This window comes from Oreochromis niloticus, linkage group LG2 (genome assembly GCF_001858045.2).
Source record: "Oreochromis niloticus isolate F11D_XX linkage group LG2, O_niloticus_UMD_NMBU, whole genome shotgun sequence".
Classification (NCBI taxonomy): Eukaryota; Metazoa; Chordata; class Actinopteri; order Cichliformes; family Cichlidae; genus Oreochromis; species Oreochromis niloticus.
In genome coordinates, this window is record NC_031966.2 from 25,533,139 (window position 1) to 25,539,138 (window position 6,000).

The following is a 6,000-nucleotide window of genomic DNA, read 5'->3' on the forward strand; positions in this document are numbered from 1 at the left end:
ATGACTCGAAATTTCGAGTTATTTTCTTGAAATTTCAACTTATTAACTCGAAATTTCGACTTATTAACTTGAAATTTCAAGAAACATAACTCGAAATTTGGAGAAACATAACTCCAAATTTCGAGTTACTTTTTTCAAAATTTCGAGTTAATAACTCGAAATTTCGAGTTAGCTCTGCCAATCAGTAATCTACGTGAATGAGGTCACTTTCTTGTTACCCGGAAGCATATGGCGCAAAGTAACGCGCACTCAAAACCGCTTTCGCGAGTACGTTTGCTGATAGTAACGCCATGTGATTCAGCTAATAACACATGGATTTCATCATTTTTGAAGCCACGCTGAAAATACTCAGCAATCTGTGCGTTCATGGCTGGATGTAATAGCTGTAGCTTAGCTGTAGCATTTGGACCTGAGGGCTTCAGCTTCCGGGTAACAAGGAAATGACGTCATTCACGTAGATTACTGATTGGCAGTAGTTACTTTTTTCAAAATTTTGAGTTAATAACTCGAAATTTCGAGTTAATAAGTCGAAATTTCTAGAAAAAAAGTCGAAATTTTGAGAACAAAAGTCGAAAATTTCGAGAAGATAACTCGAAATTTCGAGTTATGGATCCTTTTTTTTTCCTTTAGTGGCGGAAACAGACTTCCATAGATTTCTGATCATACATTGGAGGGAAGATTTTTTTCATCCACTGCTGAATTTGTAAGGTTGCTCACTTCCAAAGAAATTAAATTTTCATTGATTTTTATGGTATTTTAACTTAATGGAGAAAGACAAAATATCAACCAAAAGTCTACAAAAACACATGACATAAAAGCTGGACATTTATTTGCATTCATTGCATTTATTCGTTAAGTGAAATATGTATTTTATCCACTGCAACCCAGCCATAGTTCTAACTCTGTGTTTTCCTATGTGGCACACAGATTACAGTCAGTCAGTCAACAGATGTCAGAGACAAGACTGTAGACCTACACAACACTGGAAAAGGCTAGAAGACGTTCAGCAAAAAAACCTTGGTGAAGTGCTGACAACTATTGGTGTGATTATGTTTGTTAATGATCTGAAGGCATCTGGGACCACCGTCACCTGGGACAACATTAGTAGCACGATATGCCGTAATGGACTGAAATCTTGCAGCACCCTCAATGTTAACCTGCTCAAGAAGGCACATGTACAGGTCTATCTTAAGTTTGCCAGTGAACATCTAAATGCGAAGGCTTGGGAGAAACTGCTGATTAAACCAAAGCCTGTTATTGATGAGGGGAAATGCTGTGTTCTGGCCATGTGGATAATTTACATTCATTTGCTAACCCGTACTGACCGTTTGTGCACTCTGCACATCTTTGACACCCAGCTCCATCCCAGAACCAAAGCATACCTCACTACAGGAAGACGTTTAGCTCAAATTTGCACACCTGGTAGTTGGATCCAATCACCGTTGGCTCACGTTGTCCCCATAAACAAACCTAGAATTCGTTAGGAGCTAGACCAAGAGTGTGGTTGTTTTGGTCCACACTCAAACAACCACACTGGGTGTGATAACTGTTTTCACATCTGAACAAACACTTTAAAAAAAATTCGATTCTATTTGTTTAATTCTTTTGTTTTTTGTGTATTACACCAAGAGGTCTCACTAATATCAGAAGTATCAGCCAATTACAGTAGTCCTACTAGTGCAAGTGGTGCCCAAATTACTCATGCAGATGCAGTTGCTGGAATATTTTTGGAGCATTTTATGATTAGATAATAATAAAAATATAGAAAATGGCTTGCCTTGTCTTTGAAGACACAAGTCGACAGACTGACAGGTCTCTCTGCTGCTCAGCCATCAGCTCGAGCTGATGACAAGCATCAGTCTGTGGGCTGCCCGTGGCTTTTGCATTTATATATACTGCTAAGCAAAACTGGCACAGATGTCTGAAGGAACAAAATAAAAACTAGGTTGTAAAATGTCCCAGTTTTTTGTAATCTTAATTTTCTTTCTGTGAGGAGAAAGAAAACAAAAAAGCAGAAAACCATTGAAGTTATACCGATGCAGTTTGGCTGAAAAAAAAAAAAATTCAGTCAGCATTCTCAAAAAAAGTTGCTGTTACAAAATTCTAGCTGGGTATACGCAATTAGAAAGATCAGCCAATAGAAGAGTGTGTCTTTTAAGAGCATTAAAAGCCATTTGCCTTATCAAGACAAAATACAAAAAGAAGCCTTTTTTTAATGTAGTTTAATTAATGGTTCAAGAATAGAAATGTGGTTGGAAGTGGGGACGAAGAGAAAAAGTGAAGTGGTTAGACAATAGCCTGTGGGGTAAGACAAAATGCTGAATAATTCAAAGGAAATTAGGAACATTTTAAAGTAAAAATCGGATTTAATTAGTTGACAAAGTGTATGTAAAACAGTCAAAACTGAATAAAAGAGTATCTGTAAGAAAAAGGGTCAACGAGAGCAAGACAAGGCAGTGAAGCTGAAGAACCGGGGAGAAAGATGGCGTCTGGCTGAGAGAGACAGACGGAGCTTGTTTGCTCAGGCATTGATTCAGGGCCCCACGAGGCTGCGTCTTCCATTTACCAATTTGTGTCTTTCCTACTCTCATCCTCACCTCCGCCCATCTTCCCTCTCTCTGGCGGATCATTCGCAGGGAACAAACAACGTCGCTCGGGAACACCGGACCCTCGGTTGCCAGGCAACCACACACTGACTTGATGGAGTGGAAGCAACTTCAGAGGCCTCTGTGAGAACAGTATCAAGGTTGTTATTAGACTTGAGTCCCGATAACCCCATACACACAGATACATGCAAAATGCATCAGAAGTGTGTACACTTGCTAGAAACACACAACCACATAAAAAGATATAGAACCTCTGCTACTATTAAACAGCTGCTAACAGACGGCTGGCTGCCGTTACAGTTTACATGTCCTCTACTTTGGGCTTTTGCTGTGTATGTCAAACTTCTCCTTTGCCACCCTCCCTGGTTTTATGATATATAAAGGAAGCACGTCCTCTCTCCTCCCTGCTAAAGATGAGTGTGGTTTCTATAATAACAGACACAGTTATTAATTAAAGGGAAACTGACTCATAGCTCCCCCCTTTAATTCAGCATCACGCCACAAGAGGTTGAGATGTGGAAAATATACGTGTGCACATGTATGTGCATGCCTACTATATTTTTTTCAGTATGTCATCTTAATGGAATTGTATCTATGTCCTTATTAAAGCAACTATGTCTTTGTAATTTATATAATTAGATATTAGGTTTTGTTTAATTGATTAACTTAATATCTGACTATGTGTGAGTTTGTGTTTACAAATAGATAAACACTCTAGCATTGTGAGGTTTAAAGTAGAAAAATTTACTATTCTTAAGTAGAACTTCATTCAGGCATCTATATTTTGCTTTAGTATTTATTTTTGCGTCAACTTTTTTTTAAATTTTACCATCTGTATTTTTACACAAACATCTCTCCTTTCTACTTCTTATTTTTTTCAAAACAGGCTTGTTATTTTAGGCTGAACACATCTGGAGGTAGTTACTCTATCCTGTCGCTGCACACCTTTAAACATCAAGCTGCTTTGAACCTAAATGGAGGGAACAATAAGACATGAAGCGTTATCCTAGTGGTGCATTCCCTGGGATTACTGGTTTTTATCGTAGACAACAAGAATTCAACAGATTCTGCTCGCGTATTTCAGCACCTACAGTAGCTAGCCATCTCAGAGAGGAGCGAACAGAAAGAGACAAACTTCTTTTTTTTTATAGTGGCAGATAATTAAAAATTCAGCATTTATAACAGGTAAACAATTATCACCAAACATGCAAACTGTTTCTGTGTAATTTCCTAATGTTGTGTTAATCAAAGATTGCATGAAAATGTTCAGCAGTGTAGTCCAGGCTACATTGGTTAGGTTGCAATACTGAGGAAAAGTTCATATTGATGAAGTGCAGAGCAGCTGTGGTGTTCATGGTCAGTGTCACAGGGTAACAGACATGAAGTAACATTTAAGCTTATGATTAATTCACTAATTTCTGTTTTTATACTAACTTCATAGTGCGTAGGGGTGGGAAATCAGTCATGATAGCTCGTAAAGTATCTGCTTATATCTTGATGAGTGGAGAACAGTTAACCTCAGAGCAGCAGCACAGCTCAGCTCACAAAAAAATACACTGAAGCTGAAATGAGTTTAAAAAAAAAAAAAAAAAAAAAAAAATTCACTATAGCCACTCGTGCCAAACCCCACTTTAACCCCTAACTCTACTCACTTTCCTGTTTAGGCATGGAGCAACAGTTTCAATGCAGGCAACAGCAAATGAAGTAATTCCCTTTGTTTTCTCTGCTCCTCTTCTACACAACAGATGTTCAAGCCGAGAACATTCATTATAATTTGAATTTAGTTTAAAATAGAGTTGATATTCCCTTCATTTTATTTCATTATTATGTTAATGAAAACGATTAGTTAGCTGTGCACAAAATAACTGGCAGAAATTTCTTCCAAAGAGCTACTTTTCACTTTTTATAATAAAGTTCATAGCCTGTACTTTTTTGCTTTTACTTGTATAGGAAATTGTATCAGTACTTCAGCTTTTACCATTGTGGTCAGAAGTTCGCATATTACTCAAAAGCTTTCTGAATCATCCAGCTTAATTCAACTGTTACACAAGTTGCACAATTTTAATATGCTTCAGCCTGACATCTCCACCACACAGATTTAGGCTGTGTGAAACCTCTGGATACTAGATATTGTATATTCCCACAGTGGTTGGCAATGGGTCGCTGGAGGTTGCAGACCAGGTAAAGTTGTCACAGAGAGGTATGCAGTGCTAACCTTTTTTCAGTTGCTTTGGTCGCTAGCAGATTGCCATAGTTACCCATAGTTTGCATAGATGACACCAGCTTGTCAGGGTTTCACACTCCTAATTGATTTATATCTTTAATGATTGCATATGCAATCACCAGTAGTGAAACATTAACTTTAGGTTTCTTGTTTGAGTTTATGAACTTCAGAAGGGGCAGTTGTCCATGCTAGCTAACAGCTGATAATTTAGCAGGTGAAATTTTAAGCATGCTTTGTTCATTTATGGTGCATAAGCTGTACCACCTTAACTCTTAACACCACCACACATATGTATTTTCATCATGAGGGTACATTAACTGTGTTGTAAATAATAATCCCTCTGCCAGCAGTAGTTCAGGAGGTGTAGCACATTTTGTATAATATAGTGATCTGTAAATTTCCACTTGGGGGAATACACACACACACACACACACACACACACACACACACACACACACACAAATACATACACAACATATCTGATGTCTGCTTTAGGTAAAGCTTGTGAAGAAGACAGGCACAGAAAGGGGACAGCCATCATTCAACACTTGGTCACAACCTCTGTGCCACAGCGGATGCTCTACACTTCTTTCTTTCCTGTTTTACAGAAGACAGAAAAGCTTTGACTTTTATTACAGCTTCTTCTGGGAAAACAAAGAGGCAAAAATAGGATTTTATGGGCCTTTATAATGCATTTCTTACTATGCAGAAGATACGTTCCAGGCATACGGAGTGGTATCTTGGCAATAAAATAGTGGTGGTAAGTTTTGGAATGCTGATTAAAGGGCTGTTGGACCATATCTCACTCATCTGTAAGACAAGTGGTGCGGTGAGACTTGATTTCTGCCATAGGAGAGAAAGAGATCCACTTATGCTAAAGTACAATGAATGTTGTTTTCTCTGTACACAGTGGAACAAAAATTTAAACTACTTTACGAAAGGTCTAAAACTAGAACAGTAATCAGGCAAAAATGGTTTTAAATGGCTTCTTATTCAGTCCAAATGAAAAACTGTGTCACAAATACGTCAGTGAAACAAGATCCTAAAGAAACAATGTTTGAAAAAAGCAGAACAGATGGAAACCATTGTTTTTTTTAAAAAAAAAAAGTCTTTCTTTCTCACTTTCTATGTTATATCTACATGTCTTTATTTCCTCTGTAAGTAAGTATT